General features: G+C 43.9%; 1 protein-coding gene across 2 annotated transcripts in view; it reads left to right on the top strand.

Moving 5' to 3' along the window:
- Positions 1–822: 822 nt before the first annotated feature.
- Positions 823–19,348, top strand: part of DPYSL5 (dihydropyrimidinase like 5) — an 84,395-nt gene continuing 65,869 nt past the window's right edge. For both annotated transcript variants that reach the window (XR_012122340.1, XM_017650716.3), the window contains exon 1: positions 823–1,002. The gene's annotated coding sequence lies outside the window, so the exon portion shown is untranslated. The remainder of the gene's footprint in view (positions 1,003–19,348) is intronic.

Below are 19,348 nucleotides of genomic sequence, written 5' to 3'. Positions count from 1 at the left end.
CTTTTTTAGTTTTGTTGATTTTGGTATTTGTGTATTTAAACGTGAAGAAAAAAGGTGAAACGAATGCAAACTGAGTTATAAAACAGTTTCAGAGGCTGCAGCATGCCCTTAAAGGAGGTGTCAGAAACAGGACAAGCAGCTGGACCTGAATGCTCTGGATGGAGAAGCCCTAGCTCAGCGCCGCCGAATATACTCCGGGTTGGAGCCCCCAAAGGGGGCAGAGGCGAACTTAGGGGCCTCTGAGCGGTCGTCCACTTTGTATATGTGAACATTTTCCTATCGCGACCACCCCCGCCCTCTCCATTCTGGAATTCCGCGGAGAGCCCCCCTAGAAGGCGTCGGACTGGGTCTTGGCGGGAACCAGACAGCTCTAACAAGGCCTCGCGGCGCAGGGGAGGCCCAGCAGCAGTCGGGGAGAGGCGGCCGGGCATTGTCTCAGCCCTTCGGGTGGGGTCCTGCAGGGGGAGGGGAGGCGGTGTGTCCTCGGGACCCGCCCCGCACCCTCCCAGCGGACGCGTACATCAGCGCGTCCGATCGCCCGGGCTTTGTGAAGTGTCGAGAGGCACCACGGAAACCCAAAGGAACGCGGAGAAGGGAGCAAGGGTGGTCGCGGATTCTCGGGCCTCGCCTTCTGCTCCCTCTCGGACCCCGACCCTGCAGCAGGACCTGTCGGGAATTGTAGTCCCAAGGCGGCGAACGCGCGCGGCGCGAAGTACGCGGGCAGCCGCTTGTCCCCGCCTCCCCGCAACCTGCTAGTGCGAGGTGGGGAGGGCAGGGGAGGAGCCGTCGGACTGGTGATTGGCCGAGGCCGCCTTTGGCCCCGCCCACGTCCCCTCCCCAGTTCCCGGCTTCCGACTCCAGCGCCCAGCTAGCCAAGGCTGCGATTGAGCGAGCGCCCCTGCAGCCGCGGCTGCCGCGAGCACCAGCAGCTCCCGCGCCGCGGCGAGACCGAGAAGAGACTGACCGACCGACGGACCCTTCCAGCCGAGGCATCCCAGAGGAGTGGGTGATGGTGGGGCGGGCGGTGGGTTTATTCTTCCCGAGCTGGGACATTTATCTCACGGCCTCGATTTCTCTGGGAGGCGCACAAAAGGGCAGGGGAGCGCCTGGGGTCTGGCTGCAGGGGACGCAGCAGGAGTTACGGTTGGCATTAGAGGCAGCCATCGAACTAAACTAGGGCCAGAATCGGATCCTCTTTGTACGCCCACGGAACGCCTTGCTGTTAGTAGGCGTTAAATGTGTGTTCGTGAGATTGCAAACAACTGGGGTCAGAAGGCGGTTTGGTTGAAGGGGTTTCACTCTTAGCACATAGTAGGTGCCCAGCCGCACTCATCGAGGTGCAATGAATGGCTGGAAGGCTGGGAGAGGGCTTCTCTGGCTGAGGGCCGGTCCTTCCCGAGTCCCTAGATCGGCGTTGTCCCCGGCCCCCACCCACCACCCATATACTCATCTTCCATCCATCTCGCCTCCGGGTTGGGATTTGCCCGGCCGAGACCTGACCCGCCGGCCGTTTTACCCGCCCCGCTAACGGATTGGAGGTCTGGAGACAATTCGCCTGCCGCCTCTGAGGCACCTGCCTGAACCACAAAGGCCGCCTGCCGCTCTCAGCCCAGAGTGGCCGCCTGGCTGAGTCCCAGCGCCTGAGCCCGACGCAGGGGCGCTCTCCGCCCCTAGGATCTCGGTGGGCGAGAGACCACGACACCCCAGCCTGGGGAGGGGGCAGGAATCCGAGCTGGAGAGAAGCTGGGATCGGGAAGTGGGGGTGGGGGGGAGGCCTCCGTTTAAGCGAAGATGAGATGGGAAAGCTGGGTGGGGAGAGGTTACTGGGTTTGGGAGGAGGGGGAGGTGGATACCCGTGTTTGCGGAGGGAAGGGAAGGGGGCGGGGGGCGGGTCTGAGGAGGAAGGGAAGGAGCTTGGTGCAGGTGGCGCGAGGCAAGTCTGGGGCTGATGTAGAATGAGGGGAGGAGAGATGCCGGAGGGTGGAGACCGCCAGGGTTTGAGGAGGCCCGACGTGAGGGAGGAGGGACCGGCGCGGTGCGGGGGAGGGGTCTCTCTGGGGAGGGAGGTCTCCCTAGGGAGGAAGGTCCCCGTGAGGGGAGGGGCAGGCATCTGGGAGGCCGGTTTCGGGTCTGAAGACCCTCAGCTCCGGGCGTGGGGCCTGGCGGTCCAGGTGGCTGGCTGGGCGTGGCCCTTGGATGGGCGACAGACCCAGGATGGCGAATCCGGGACCGGGCTGGGCTGTCCCCGCGAGGAGCTTTGTCTCCGGGCTTGACACAAGCCCACAGGGACTCGTTCAGGGTTTGTGATAATCCGCAGCGCCACAGGCACACCCTTTTCCTGGTGGAGCTGAAAAGCTTGGTCCAGTGGCAGATGCTGCCAGGGAGACGGAATGAGGGACGTCTCCGGCCGGGGAGACCGTGAGAACAATAGCCTTCACCGGTATCCGCCTGACGACCCATAGGGCCCCCAGAACTCAAGTGTGCAGTTTTCTGGTGCAGAAAATGCTCCCGGAGAAAACTCAGGGCAGGTGCTTCTCTCTTGGGGGTTTTGTTGGGTCTCCAGGCCCGGTCGTTAATTCCCTGGTGAGAGTCGCGAGTCTCCGAAAGACTATGGGGTGGGCAAACAGCCGCCACCCCCAGCTTTGGTGCCTTTTGGCTGCGGCGCCGCTGCCAGGCCCTTGCACTTGACCAGAAGCCGAGACGTGGCGTGGCTGCCGGGCAGCAACCTGGAGGTGGCCTCGGTGCTGGGCGGGCCCCTTGAGCAGAGGGCTTTGTCTGCCGAGGCGGCCCACAGCGAAGGTCCGCTGTGTGTTCGTAGAACGAGCAGTCAGGATCGGTGCGCATCGTGGTAAAAACGGGAAAACGGGAGAATTCGTCTTGCAGATTGCCCAAGTAGGCGGCCCCTGGTTTTAGGGCCTGGAGCCAGGGGACCACAGCTCCTTTTGCCAGTGACCACACCCAAGCCAGTGGGTCCCCTCCTTTGCAGATTTCGCCCATATTGTCTGCTGACCTAAGATGAGGACTCTTCTGTGATAGGAGAGGGCTGCTTGCCCATGGGAAAGCAGACGAAATGGAAACACAAATCAGGGATTCAACAGAGCTTTCCACACACTCAGTCTTACTGGATGCCTAAGCATCTGCAAGCTCAACCTCTTGACATGTGAAATGACAGCCCAAACAAGAATTCTGATTTGCAGGTGTCCTTTGATACTTGTTTAGCTAATACTAAAAGTGACTCTTTAGTATAAGATTTATACTTTTAAATTGTCATTCATTAAAAAAAAAAAAAGGCATTTTTATTCCAAGAGTGGAGGTAGCTTGGCTGTGGTTGAAAGGACTAATGGTTGTGACTTATATTTGCCATTAATTAATGAGTATGTTAGATCTCTTAACCTAGCCTTGAACCTCAAGATTTTCTTTCATAACCAGGTTGGTGACATAGCTGAGGGGCTGTGACATGACTGTTGGGTCTTGCCCAGAAGGTATGGTAGTTGCCAGTGTGAAGGCCACCTATCTAGGCTGTACTGAGTGGCCCCAGGAAAGCAGCAATAGGCTGTATCTTGCTAGTTTTCAAGGGATGGCAGTTTGAGAAGGTACTTCTCAGAATTTACAAAACTTATCTGGAAAGACTAGTTGGAATGTTATTTATTAGGTGTTCTTAACTTAATGGACCTATGTCCAGAGTAGGTGAAAATCAGGAATTCCAATATTTGAAAACCTGAGGTCTGAAGCTGAAGGTGTTTTCTCACCAAAATTGCTCCAATAGGAAATGTGTTTTCATGGCATTGTGCAAGGGGATAAGTTTCAGGAGAGAATGTTTTGTTGGTTTATTCTTCATGAATGTTATGTATTTGTTCAAGGGTATAATCCTATTAAAGTGCTGTGTGAACCTCCAACCCAATCTTTCTACATGGGGAGACTGTAGAGGAGACCAGTCCATTTTACAGGGAAGATGGAGGGAAAGTAGCATCTGGCACCAATAAGTGCTCCATAAATGTTAATTATCACCATCATCATATTCTCCCTCAGAATGTATGTCCACAAAAACAACATTTTGATTCCCTGTTAACCTTTCATTCCAAGGGGCCAGAACAGGTTGCTGGGGTTGTCAACAGTGGGAGCAGAATGAATGGTTAGGACCTCTTTCCGAAGCTCCCCTCCTCACAAATAGTAGAAATAGCTCTGAGCTGAGTCTGAGCCTCTTGAAGCACAGCTGCAGAAGCAGCTGAGAACTTACAGAGTTAAGAATGTTCCTGCAGAAGTGCTCAGACCCCCGGCTTTGCAGAATCATCCTCATGTTTGAAGTTGGCCTGGCTTCTCACACTGCTCCTCCACTAGCTAAAGGAACAATTAGACACCTGTAACAGGTGAGGTGCTGTTGTTCTGTGGCTGCTCTGTTCTTGGTATGGGAAAAAGCAGTCATGTTTGGTTGATGGCAAATTGTTGAGAATAAAATACCTCATGCTTTCTGGCTAACAAATTCAGCACTACAGAATTGCTTATTTAACAAACACTTTCAAATCACTCTGTGTGAGGGGTTGTTCTAGTTCTTATGAGTTAAGTACTAATATTATCCCCAGTTTACAAGTGAAGCAGCAGATGTACAGCTAGAGAAGTATCAGAGGCAAGCTTCAAACCCAAGGAATCTGCTTAAAATCTGTGTAAGTTGGGGTTCTCCAGAGAACAAAACCAGTAAGGATTGGTTTATGGGATTGTGAGGGCTGGCATGTCCCGTATGTGGAGGACAGGAGGGCAGGCTGGAAACTGTCAGGCAAGAGCTGATGCTGCAGTCTTAAGGCAGAATTTCTTCCTCAGGGAAACCTGTTTTTCTCTTAAGGCCTTTCGATTGAATGTATGAGGCCCATCTGCATTATCGAGAAAAGTCTCCTTTACCTGAAAGCCCACTGATTCTAGATGTTAACCACATCTAAAAAGTACCTTCACAGCAACACATATGGATGAGTGTTTGAATAACTGGGTACTATAGTCTAATCATTACAGGGTCCATGCTTTTAAATACAACCCCAAGCTACGAAGCTTATTTCTTGGGTGTAAGGTTTACAGTAAACTAAAGAGTTTAGCAATGGACTATTCCATCACAAAATGGTGCACCTCACCTCATTTAAGATAGGATTTGACCCTCATTTTTTATCCATATAGTTTCTAGCACAAAATATTGCTCAGAGGAAGCATTCAATACATAAGAATGACAAACTAAAGGATTTGGATGTTTTACAGTATTTTCCAGCCATTGAGACCTCTGGTTCCCCATTTAAGTTTAAAATCATTTGGCCCAAGTGAGTTTGAGGTTTTATGAATAACTAGATTCTCTTGAAAAAAGGAGAATATCCTCATTCTGAATAGAGCACTATATCATTCCCCACCCCCAACATCTGTCCATTTTTATAGGCTCAGCAAAGTTTTGTGGGTCTGTTGCTGCCTCAACTCCTTGTGAATGTGCCTCCCACACATTAGCAGTGCCCAGTACTCAATCACACCATCTTTGTGTCATTTCAGTGTCCATTTACAGGCAGCTCCTTTGTTGATTTCAAGTCTGCCATGGGCTCGTGCTAATTTCTCAGGCCTCGGTTCTTTATTCTCTGGGCTTTTGTCTGGCCCTGTCCTTCCCTTTGTTCTTCTGCAAATCATGATCCACTATTGATGGAGAAGTCACCTCCTTTCTCATTTTTACCACTTCAACCAGATTTCTGTCTTTGTGGATCAATAAGTTCATTCTGTTATAAAATTTAAACATAGCCCCCAATTTTTTTCATTTAATGTCTTTTTCTCCTCTTTCCAACACATGGGAAACTCAGCTTTAATGAAGTGCCTTGAATTAAGTTTGCCATATTGTCAAGTATGTGGGCAATACACATACACGAAACAGTGACTTTTTTAGGGGGGTGGGGGTGTAGTTTTAAAATATTTTAATTTTTTAAACTTTTAGTGAAGTATGACAAATATACAGGAAAGTATACAAATCATAAGTGTATAACTTAATGATGCTTGCAAACTAAATATATCTATGTTCTCAGCACCAGATCAAGAAACCAATTACTGGTATCCAAAAGCCCCCCCAAATCCTTTCTCAGTCACTACTCTTCCTCCAGTGTCACCAATCACTAGCCTGACTTCCTAGAGCATAGATCAGCTTTGCCTGTTTTTGAACTTTACAAATGGAATCATATAGTGGGACTCTCATGAATGGGTTTTTTTGCTCAACGTTATGTTTGTTGCATTTCATTTGCTCATTTTCATTGCTGTATAGCATTCCATTGTGTAAATGTGCGACGATTTACTTATTGCTTATGTTGTTAATGGGCATTTGGGTAGTTTCCAGTTTGGGGCTATCATGAAGAGCACTGTTGAGAACCTTCTAGTATGTGTCTTTGTAAACATGTGTGTTTCTGTTGGGAATATACTTAGGAGTGGAATTGCTGGATCAAGGGTATATATATATATGTGGTGTTTTAGCAGATGATGCCAAATAGTAAGATCAATGGTGAAATTAAAAAAACAAAAAAGAAATTCTGAGATATGCAATACTGTGTTTAAACTATTTTTAGAAACCCTAAAGACTAACATATGTGTCTTTAATAGAGGTTGGTTTCAAACTTACAGTGTTCAGCAAACAAATAGAGCTTTAGGCTGCGTATGACTCCATAGCAGCTGAAATTTTAAAATTAAGGTTGTGTTTCAACCATAGTCTTGCTACAGCAATTTCCTTACTCCTGTTTTTTAAGGAAAAGATGAGAATCAGCTTATATTTGCAACATGGGTCCCAAAATCATTCCAGGGATATCCTGTCAAGATTAACAAGTGATTTTTTTATCTTGTTAACTATTTTACATTTCTCATATTGGGGTCAAATAGGAATTTTGAATTGTGTGATTTCTCTGGCTAAAAAAAATTCCTCAAAAAGTGTCAGCTTGGAGTCAAAGAGTTCAGTTTTCTTATTTGGGAATTAGAATTATAGAATATATCCCATTTTTTTGTGGGTTTCTAAAAAGACATAAAGTGGACATGTTTTTTACAACTGGATTATAATGGAAAAAACCTTCCAACTCGTGTAATAAGGCAAACCCATCTGGTCCCACCCAACCCCACCCAGCCTTACCTTCTGCTGGATAGAGGTGGGGAGTCGCCTGGAAGGGGCAACTCGAGCCTCTAGGTGGCGGTCCAGCAGAGTGGGGGAGGGTATTCTGCCCAAATGGGTAGGGAGGGAGGCTGCATGGGGCTCTGCAGAGGAATTTACTAGAAAGCAGTTGTGGGGGTGCTCAGCACTCTATTATGTGGCCCTTTTTAATGTGTGCAACCTATTCCAGAAGTCATTCCAGCCTGGGCCTGGTTGTTTTTGCTGCTGTGCTTGTTTTGGTGGTGCGGAGGGCCCTTGTTGAGGGCACCCTCCTCTAATCTTACTCCCCTTTTTGGAATATACCACCGAGCATCTGTCCCATGCGCTCTGAGGGCCTCACCACAAACAGCAAGGAGATGGTCCCCTTCCCCCACAACTCCATAGTCATCTTCCTCAGAACCCACCTGGGGAGCCCAGAGCCTTCCCGCGTGTCATCTGAATGTCCCTTTGCTTTCACACAAGCTGGCCACCTGCACTGCCTGTGGTCACCCCACCCCTCAGTGCTCAGCTCTGCCGACACCATCCCCCTTCATGCCCTTTGCCACAGATCTGATGGGCCATAGAGCTGCCTCCAGAAAAGGCACCCCCTCCCCTGTTCACACTGGTTCAGTCTCAGCTGCTGACCAGGAGCAGTGGGGACATTCTTGACACTGCCCCTCCCCCCACCGACTTGTACCCCAGATGCCCTCCTGGGAACCTGATTGTTGACTTGTGGACCAGGCAGGAGTTTTCATTCTTTCCTATTACTACTTCTTAAAGTTTGCCTTGTGGCTTAGTCTTAATCACCCTGATGTAAGTTTGAAATAGTTTTGAAGCCTTATTAACAGCTTTATTGAGATTAAAAATTAAATGCAAAGTGAACAATTAAGTGACTTTTGTTGTTCACAGAGTTGTGCAACCATCAGCATACTCTAATTTTAGAACATTTTCATCGTCCCAATAGGAAAGCCCTTGACCATTCCTCTCCACCACTCCCTCCAGTCCCTCACCCCAGCTCCTGACAACCAGCAGTCCACTCTCTATCCCTATAGACTGGCCTGTTCTGGACATCTTATATAAATGGACTCATATGCGGTCTTCAGTGACTGTTGAAGCCTCATTTTTTAGTTTTAAACATATAATGCAATATCTGCACTCTATGTTACAATATATCCTTTCTGGTTTTTATATAAAGTTATACATTTTGGAAGGTACATACAGTTAAATGGTTAACCCCACCAAAATGCTCCTGGAAGAGCCGCCCAGTAGCCCCATGGCTCGCTCACACCACACAGACCTAATTCTTTCAGACAGGATTGTGATGTCTTTCTCTCCAGAGCAGGTAAAAATCTCAAAACTGGATTATTTGAGTAAATGATTTAAAAGGGGAAGGTGATTAACGTTTAGTACTTAGGGAAGAAAAAGGTGGAGGGAGGCGCCCACCTGGCAGATTGTGTAACTGTCTGTGAAGTGGCAGAATATAACTGATGTGGGGCAGAGCCCACAGGCTGAGAGAATAATTGTGACCATTAGGGTGCATGCCTCAAAGGTCTTCCCTGACCAGGTGTTCAGGCAGGATTTGGGGAAGAGGATGTTCAGGCTAGACATGGGTGTGAAACTGCAGGATGGGGCCAAGGACTCAGATTATCGGCTTGGCTGGTGTCAGAGGAAGGAGGTTTGGGAAGCAGGGGAGGGACAGAGTGAAGGGCTTTGGGTACCTGAGCACCTCCTCAGCCCCCAGCTTCCACCTCTTCTTGGCTCTGCACCTGTGGGGCCTGTGTGCTTGGGAGTGACAAGGAGGGAACCCAAGAGGGTAGGGTGTGAAATGAAGAGACCTTACCTTTATCTGCTTACTCACTAGTTCCCTGGGCCTTCAGATCACCTTCAGCCATTTAAGTTTCCTAATGAAAATCAATGACAAGTTTGGAAATATATTTAGAGGTGTCTATGTGTGTTTAAAGTAAGAAAATCATGTGCATAAATGCAATGTTTTTCTCCTGTTAGGCTTGTGTTAAAATAGCATCTCGATGTTCCTCCTTTCTTTGGCCACCTTTGTTCATGTCCTTCATGCTCCAAATAGCCACTAAATAGCACAGAAAACGTGCTCTTTCCTCCTAATTGTAGAATCCTCTACTCTCAGTTGAGATGTGTAAATAGGTTTTCGTTTTTCTATTTTGAATTTTGTGATTTCTCTGGCTTAAAACGTTCCTCAAAAAGTGTCAGCTTGAAGTAACCAGCCTGTTTACTTACATAAAAATTTATCATAATGAATATGACCCATGAGAAAGGCCTTTTAGGTGTAGACATTGAGAGCCTGGAAAACAGAGCTCAGGGCTTCTCTTTTTGTGGTTTTCACTTCTAAGTAGTAGTTAACAAATTGAACATTTACAGGGCCCTGTGCTGAGTATGAATACAGTTGTTTACACAAGGAATCTGTAGTGTAGTCCTCTGCCCTTGGGTCATCACAGGTTGACTGATGTGATTGATGCTAACAGAGAGGTAAAGGCTTGAGAGTCTCAAAGGCAGGGATCCTGCAATACTCATTTTGGAGCCTACCATCAGGGGCAGTGAGGGGCACCTGTATGCCTGTATGCCTGGTAGGTGAAGGACACATGGGTGGGCCCGACAGAAGGTAAATGCCCTGTGGCCAGCATAGCCCATAAAGTGGGAGTGCAGTGCAGAGGTGGGGAAGAGAATGTCTAGGAGTTAAAGCTGGATGCACATCTTTCCAGTCATCTGTGTGATACCAAGAAAGTCACCTAACCTTTCCGGATCCCGTTGTCCTCCTTCATTGCAGTGTGGCTGTGAGGACCAGGAATGAAGCATGTCTGCTCCTGTGAGTGGCACGTAATAGGGGCTGGGTAAATTTGACTGATGGTAATTCTTGCTTGATTGAATATGACTTTATTGCTTTCCCCTCTCCTTAGTTTTATAAATAATACATATTCAAAGTAAACAATTTAAACAATATTTAAATGTTTAAGAAAGTAAAAGTCACCTGAAATCCCACAACCCTAAAATAGCTACCACATTAGCATTTTAGTGACCATCTTCCTTGCATCTCATCTTGTATGCAGACATACACATACACGTCCATTCTGTTTCAATTGTTGACATTTTTTTCTTTTAAAAAAACTAGACTTTTGCCACCTCCCCCATTTCCTCTATTATCCACTCCTCTTCTCCAACTACATACCACTTCCTCCCTCCAGGTAACAAGAGTAGACAAACAGGTGTTTTCACCCATTTTTTACTCCCTACACATTATTGTGTATAAATTTTAAAAATACAGGTATTATTGTCTGCATTCATTTTATCAGAATAGGATCCTGTTATATTTGTGTCTGTGTATGGATATCATGGATACATGTATTAGATTTCCATTTTGATAAAATACACTATCTCTACAACTTGCCTTTCTTATCATTATATCTTAGAAGAAGTGTTAAGCCACTTGGTATAGATCTAACTTTTTAAAAATTGCATGATCTCTATGGCATGGATAACGTGATCTTGCGATATAATAAATATATATTTGGTCTTCATCCCCAGTTTCTGGCACAGAGCTCCTAGAATGCTTGTCATTTTCTGAGTGACAGGGGTGAGAGGAGTGTCTTTTGTTATTCATAATAAGCCCCTTTCAACTATACCTGAGTTTATGCTAATGAGGTGGCTCTATGCTAATAAGGTGACTTCAGAGAATGGGGGCTGGTTGCCGAGGGAACCAATCAGTTAATTACAGAGTTGAAACTTTCAGGCCCCCCCTCCCCTCTCCCTCTCCTCCTAGGACAGGGAAGGGGTTGGAGATTGAGTTAATCACCAATGACCAATGATTTAATCAATCTTGCCTTCATAATGGAACCTCCACAAAAACCTTAGGTGAAGGGGTTTGGAGATCTTCCTGGTTGGTGAACCCACTGAGATTCTGGAAGGTGGCTCTGTGTCCCTTCCCCATACCTTGTCTTAAATATCTCTTACATTTGGATGTACCTGTGTTATTTCCAGTAACATTATGCAAAGTGTTTCTCTGAGCCTTGTGAGATATTCGAGCAAATTGTCTCAGGAACTCCTGATTTATGGTCAGATGGCCAGAAGGATAAGGTGACAGCCTGGGATGGAATGACTGGTGTGTACAGTGGGAGCAATCTTGCAGAACTGAGCCCTTAGCCTAGGGAGTCTGCACTGACTCCCAGTGCTGGTGTCAGAAGGGCTGTGAGAAGAGACACAGTTTTCATTTAGATAGTACACGGGTTTTTCAACTGTTCCTCAGAGTTGGGTATACAGTTTGTTTCTGGTTGGTTGTTATTTGTCCTACAACCCTGCTGCCATGGACCTCTCTAACCATGTTCCCTTATTTTTTGTGTGTGCTTTGATTTCTGTGGACAGAGTCCTAGGAGTGCAGTTGCAGAGTCAGAGATCTTTTAACAATTTTGTCGAGGTCTTTTCAGACTGTTTTCCAAAATAATGTAATAATTTGTCTTTCCATCAGCAACATCTTCACGATCATTCTCAGCCAGCACCCCTCCTCCCCCAAGTCCTGCTAAAGTCCCTGGGATTTTTGCCAGTGATGGATGTGAAAAGACATCACTTGGTTATTACTTTCATTTGCATTTCTTTAATTACTGGAGAGGTTGAACATCTTTTTCTATGCTGTTGGTCATTTAGACTTGTTCTCCTGTGTATTTCTTATTGATACACTGGGCCTATCTTTCTCTTGGTTGTATTTTTCCTATCAATTTGTAAGAGCTCCTAGCTATCATATGCACTGCACATGTTTTCTCAGGCTATTTATTGTTGATCTATTTGACTTTATGATATCACTACCTTAACCAAATTCTTACATTTTTATAAAGTCAGAAATGTGACTTTTCTTTTATGGCTTCTGGGTTTCCAGACTGAGTTTAAAGGTCTCCCACTACTCCCAGGTTGTACATATAATTTCCTGGGCTTTCTTCTAATATTTTTATTGTTCTGTGTTTTCATTTAAATACATCCCAGATGGACTTACAGATTTTGATATATGCTGTAAGGTAGGAAGCCAACTTAATTTTCTTCCAGACAAATAGCCAGTGATGCCAGCCCCATCTATTAAGTAAATAATTTTCCTCCCACTTAATTGAAATATCACTTTTGTTGGATTTAATCAAAATCTGCTACTAAGCACCTTATTCTGTTCTACTCATCTGTCTAAACATATGCTGATACCATACAGTTTTAATTACAGTAATTTCATACACATCTTTTAATATTCCTAAGGAATACCTTTATCTGCCCTGTATTCCTTTTCATAATTTCCTGACTTCTCAATTCCATTTTTATCCATTTCAAAATAAACCCATTGGGAAGTCTGGTAGGAATTGCATCACATTTATATATTAATTTGGGGAGAACTGACATTTTATAATATCAGCCTTTCCCTTTTGAGAACATATTTGTTTCATTTGTTTAGATTCTATTTTATATATTTTGAGTTCTATAGGAATCTGTTCCTTTCTTAGTTTTGTGCGTGTGTGAAGCTGTATTGAAATATAATTTACCTATAATAAAACTAATGAAGTTTAAGTGTATAATTCACTGATTATTAGTATATTTAAAGAGTTGTGCAAGCATCATGCAATTTGATTTTAGGAACTGTCCATTACCCCAAAAAGAAAACTCAAGCCCGTTTTTTTGTCACTGGGATTCCCATTCTCAACCCTGGGGAGCCATTAAACAAAACAGATCAAAATAGAGAAAATGCTTTATATTTAGATTTGTCTTTTCTGGACCAGTCTTACTGTTTTATTTATGCTTAAATGTTTTACAGTGTCTTTCACTATTGTGAACACAACAGCTTTTCCTGTTTCTCTTTATAGCTGGCTGGCTACTAGTATAGAAAAACTACATTGATTTTATTATATTTATTTATAATCTGTTATCTTACCATTGCTCTTAGTTTTTTAAAAGTCATACAATCATAACACAATTTATCTCCTTTTTCCCATGTTATCTTGAGGATTTAATTTTCTTATCTTACTGCATTTTTAAGGCAATTGCCTTGCCTTAATAATAATCATCAGAGAAGTTATCTCTGTTTTTTTGCTGACTATAATGACTGTAACTTGCCATCAGAAGATAATTTATTGACAACTCTTGATGAACTGGTAGAGGGAGAAAAAGTCAAAAGAGGATTGAGAAGGAGTTATCGTTCCATCGATGTTTATCTTTTCAGCCTGATGCGAAGTAGTTTTATTTTTCTTTAGTCATTGGCTCGAACTGCACCGTACAGTCCCTCAGCCACACAGTCCCTCAGCTTAAAAATAAGCACAACTAAAATTTCAGTTCCTCCTTCATACTAGCCATATTTCAAGGGCTCAGTAGCCACATGTGGCTAGTGGCTGACTCCTCTGAAAGCATAGCTCCTGGAACATGGGTCAACAGACAGTGGCTGGGGGAGTTTCTGTCCAGCCTAGTGAGCTAAGAATGGTGTTTATAATTTTAAGAGATTACTTAAAAAGAAAAAACAATATGTGATGGAGTCCAAATGTGGCCCACAAAACCTAAAATGTTTACTCTCTGGCCTTTTACAGAAAACTCCCTGGCTGGGAGCATCATTGTCCCACCTGATCATTTGCATATACCTTCCTTCCATTTTTGATATTATAGTACCATCTATGTGATTGATGCTTAATATTTTTCTTTAAATAAATGTGCCTTTTTTACTTAAATTTTAAAAGAAACATTATATCAACACCACACATAGGAATATTTGCCATAAATAAATAACTAGAAAAATAAATACAATGAAAGCCAATTAATGTTATTCACTTCCAAAAACTAGACCTTGCCTCTTCCCTTTGTGAAAATGGGAAATTAAGAAGTGCTGGATATTCGAAGATACACACCCACCCACTGAGATATTTTCCTTGATGTAATTAGAAGTATAGAAAGAGAACTGAAAAGAGACCACCTCTGCACTCATGATTCAACGTCGTTTATACCCAAGTACACGTACCTACGAAAATCACCTGTACACCTGTTCCCCAATTTCAGAACACTAGAAAGCTAAGGGGAGAGGAAACTGGGGGCATAAATCTGGCTTAGGCATGGCTGGGACTGGGGTGGCCTAACTAGAGGAGTGATATTTAGACACCTTCTTTACCATTAACCAGTTAAAGGATTTATAAGACATATTTGCCTTCTCTTTCTAGTGTAGGTTAGAGCACCAAATTTATATTAGATGCTATCACGTTAATGATATTAGATGTATTAGACAATATCACTCCACAGAAATGTCTTTGCTAAGTTAAAATTTAATGGTATTTCCTCAGCCTTTATTAAACATGGCCATTGGAAAAATATTTATACACCTTCTGCAAAACTGTAAATATATCTGTCATGTTTCTTTTATTCCTTAGAGAGGAAGCCAAGAAATTCCTTCTAACATTATCTATATAGAGAGCAGACCTGCTTTCTCTAAAACATTCTGGCTGAAACTTTCTTTTGGATGTTCAGTTGGATGGAGGGGGCACTGAAGGATTCAGGATTTGAAAGGCTCTTTGACCTAGAGGGTGAATTAGAGCCTTCGTTTAATACCACAGTAAGAGTTTTTCCTCCCAAACCTGCTTGGACTCCCAGGAAGCTTAGCACAAAATGTAATTGCTAGTAAGTCTCTTTTTCTGCTTTTCTTTTAATGGTCCCCTTTAAGTGTGTTTTTGTTGTTTTAAAGTCAACTTCTTTGAGGTGTAATTTACATACACTAGACACAATCATTTTTAGTATACATTTTTCAGAGAATTTTGACATGTTTATATGCATGAGTAATCACCACCACAATCAAGATGTAGAATATTTCTATTATCCCAAAAGTTTCCCTTGTGCCTGTTCCCATTCAACCCCCTACCTCCCTCCACCCAGCCAGTGACCTGCTATCACTATAGGTCAATATTTCTATCCCAGGGGTGAGTATACCCCTCAGGGGACATGTGGCAATGTCTGGAGACATTCTTGGTTGTCACAACTGGGCAGGTCCTACTGGTATCTAGTAGGTAGAGGTCAAGAAGAGTGTTAAGCACCATTAAATGCACAGAATAGCCCCTTACAACAAAAATTAACTAGCCAGAAACTGCAGTCATGTCAAGGCTGAGAAACCAGCTTTAGCTGTAGATGGGGCAGATGACAGCCCACCAGCCAAATCCAGCCTTCCTTGCCTCTTTTTGTACAGCCCATCGGCTACCAATGGTCATAATATGTAGTCCTTTGTGACTGGTGTCTTCCACTTAGTGTAATGTTTTCAAGGTTCATCCATGTGACAGCATGAATTAGTACTTTTTATTGCTGAGTAATAGTCCATTGTATGGATGTGCCACATTTTGTTTACCCATTCACCAGTTGATGGACATTTAGGTTGTTTCCACTTTGTGGCTATCATAAATAATACTGCTAGGAACATTCATGTGTAAGTTTGTGTGGACTTAATGTTTTCATTTCTCTTGGGTTTATACTTATGGGTGGAATTTCTGGGTCATATGGTAATCCTATTGCTTTTTGAAGAGCTACCAGACTGTTTTCTAAATGAGCTGCATCATTTTCCATTTCTGCTGTATGAGGGTTCCTCTCCCTCACTGAATTACTTGGGCACCTTTGTCAAAAATTAATTGACCATATTTGTGTAGGCCTATTTCTGGATCCTCCATTCTGTACCATCCATATTATTTGTCTTTTCCTAAACCAGTACTGCACTATCTTAATTACTGTGGCTTCATAGTAAGTCTTGGAATCAGGTAGTCTTCCAGTCTTGTTCTTTTTTCCAGTTGGTTTGCCTATTCTAGGTCCTATGCATTTTTATATAAATTTAGAATGAGCTTATCAATATCTACAAAAAGGCCTGTTAAGATTTTGATTGAGGTTGTTTTAAATGACCAGATCAAGTTGGGGAGAACTGACATCTTAATGTTACGTCCTCCAATCTGTGAACAGAGTTCATTTCTTTTATTTATTTCCCTAGTTTTCCTTATCAGTGTTTGTGTTGTCTTCATTGTACGGGTTTTGCACATATTTTGTTAAATTCATCATGTTTTTGGTACCATTATAAATGAAATAAATATGCTATAAATTTGTAAGCTGCTTCATTCTGCCACCTCTCAGAAAAGTAACGGATCACTTGAAGAGCTGGAACAGAATCAGGCAGATTGGGAAGGGCTAGGACTGCAGTGGGTGTGGTGAGGGGAGGGAAAACTAGTCACAGACACGGAGCACCTTCATTCCACCAGACAAAGCACCCATGACAGCAGAGACCACAGCTGGGAACCCAGGCAGGCATCTGGCAGGAAGCAGGCAGGTAGAACAGTGTCAGGAGTGTGGGCACAGGTGGGGAGAGGAGGCAGTTGGTGTCAGGAACATGTGCCAACAGGTGGAGGGGCCTCAGACACAGATAGCGGGCCTTCACTCCCTGGAGAAGCCTATAGGTGACCACAAGGAAGGGTGTGCCAGCCTACTGGGAATGAGATAGCAGACCCTGTACTAAACAGGGCTTGGGCACAGGGATGCAGGTACCTGAAGTGGAGTCTGGGGTGTGACCCTCAGCAGCAGAAGAGCTAGAGTGCAGGTCAGGGCTTGTCCAGCTCCAGGCATCGCAACCTGGAGTCTCAGTGTGCTGGGCTTTAGTCTTCAGACTTGCTTCCCAGGATTAGTCCTAGGCCTGGGCTGGGGTGGGAAGGGGCTGCCAGGTATTGGAAACCAAGGGAAACTGGCCAGCCCTTCCAGGAAGTACAAGGGAATAAATTGCAAGTATTTATGAAAGTAACTGTGTGTCTTTCATCAGTTCAATTCCACCTCTCTTCTAGCAGGAGCAGGTGAACAAGAAAAAGTGGAAATGCTGGCATTCAGGATGAATTAGGCGGGCCCACAACCATAGTCTCCATTAATCTGACTTACATGCTTTCAAGAGATACAGACTTCTTTCCGTGGCTGGCAGTTAATCAGCAGGTGCTCACAGCCCAGCAAGGGCTCCAACGAAGGCTTGTTACCTCTTCTTCTTTAAATAAATGAGGATAGGTTCATGTTTTCAGACTCACCCACTCAACCAGGGAAAATCTTTTGAACCATGATCCCTCAACTGTTCCATCTCTCCAGTCATTCATTCAAGGAAGGCAGCATCCAAACAGGCTGGGTTAAAGGGGGTGTTCTGCTCCTGTTTTACAGCCATTTGGAGAGGCAATGCCTTGCCTGAGGCCCTGGTGAACAGAAAGGAGGAAGGGGCCACTTGCTTTGGCCTGGGAGCTGGCCCTATCATTGGCTCTTTTCAGTGAAAATGATGCTCTCGCTGCCAGCTTGGTCTTGGGGTGAGGGTGGAATGCCTTTCACTGAGATGGGAAACACTGGAAGAGGAGCCAGGAGGAGACAGCTTGATGAGCTTAGTTTTAGATGTGATGAGTTTGAAGGGCTAGTGGGACATTAAAGTTGAGAGATCCGATAGGCCATTAGATGTACAGACTAATGGTGCTTAAATACATGTACAAGAGATGTTAACATGCTGGTGAATTGCCCGTCTGGCACAGACTTCCTCACAGTGTACTCCAGTGCTTGATCAGGGCTATTGTCAATTCCCCAGCTGGTTTATTATAAAATATTTTTACATCAAAATAGAGAGATTGAGTCCTGCTGCAATTCCCTATCCCTGAGACAACTGTAGCTATCAGTTTATTGAATAAACTTCCCAGTGTTTTATGCAAACAGCCTGTTTATATACAAGGAAATTTCATATTCATATGTATATGAAGTGCCACATATATAAATATAAAAGTAGACATGCATACCATGGGTCCTGTTCTGTAATCTACTCTTCACTTAGTACTGTATCATGGATAACTCCCAGGTCAATACTTAAGAGATCTACACAATCCTTTTCAATGGCTCTGTATCCTATATTGTGTGAATATACCATTATTTATTTAAACGGTTTTCACTTTGACAGACCTTAAGCTTGTTCTCAAACTATTTGCTATTGTAAGCAACAGTGCAAGAAAATACCTCATAATGCATTTTTGTGCAATGGTCCAATTATTTCCTTAGAAGAGATTCTTTGATGTGAAGTGCACATTTTAATTTTTCACATGAAGTTTTAGGTTTTCTTTCTGGTAAGGTCATATCAGTTTGAACTCTTGCTCTCATGTAACAGTATATGAGAGTACATGTTTTACTGTTGGCATTGTTCTCTTTTATCAGGGCCATTATGATAGGTGAAAAATGTAATCTTGTTTCCATTCACATTTCTTCAGTTATTAATAAACATGAGCATATTTTCATTTGCTTTTAGCTATTTCTGTCCTCCCCACCCCCATGGGCTACTTATTCATATACTTTGCCTGTATTTTCTATTTGAGTATTTGTCTTTCTTTTGAGATTCATACATGCTTTTACATGCTAATCCTGGGTTATATGTTGCAAACATATCATGACCAGTTTTTATTTATCTCCATCAAGAGTAGTTTATGGTAGCTTTTGCTGTATCAGTTTTTCATTGTTATGTAGTCATATCTACATCAGTCTTATCTTATGTGATTTCTGGCTTTGGATTATGCTAAGAAAAGCTTTCCCCATCCAACATTTATTAATATATCCGTGTTTTCTCCTAGTACTTCATACTTTAATTTTTTTAATTTTTAAAATTTTGGTATCATTAATATACACTTAAATGAGCAACATTGTGGTTACTAGATTTCCCCCATTATCAAGTCCCCACCACATACCCCAATATAGTCACTGTCCATCAGTGTAGTAAGATGCTGTAGAATCCTACTTGTCTTCTCTGTGCCTTCCCTCTGCCCACGCCCTGCATTATGTGTGCTAATTGTAATGCCCCTTTTTCCCTTTATTCCCCCCTTCCCACCCAGCCTCTCCAGTCCCTTTCCCTTTGGTAACTATTAGTCCATTCTTGGGTTCTGTGAGTCTGCTGCTGTTTTGTTCCTTCAGTTTTTGCTTTGTTCTTATACTCCACAGATGAGTGAAATCATTTGATACTTGTCTTTCACTGCCTGACTTATTTCACTGAGCATAATACCCTCTAGCTCCATCCATGTTGTTGCAAATGGTAGGATTTGTTTTCTTCTTATGGCTGAGTAATATTCCACTGTGTATACGTACCACATCTTCTTTATCCATTCATCTACTGATGGACACTTAGGTTACTTCCATTTCTCGGCTATTGTAAATAGTGCTGCAATAAACATAGGGGTGTATAGATCTTTTTCAAAC

The sequence above is a fragment of the Manis javanica genome, chromosome 1 (assembly GCF_040802235.1).
Source record: "Manis javanica isolate MJ-LG chromosome 1, MJ_LKY, whole genome shotgun sequence".
In the NCBI taxonomy this organism is placed as follows: Eukaryota; Metazoa; Chordata; class Mammalia; order Pholidota; family Manidae; genus Manis; species Manis javanica.
The sequence above is the reverse complement of the archived record's forward strand: the minus strand, read 5'-3'. Positions and strand labels throughout refer to the sequence as shown.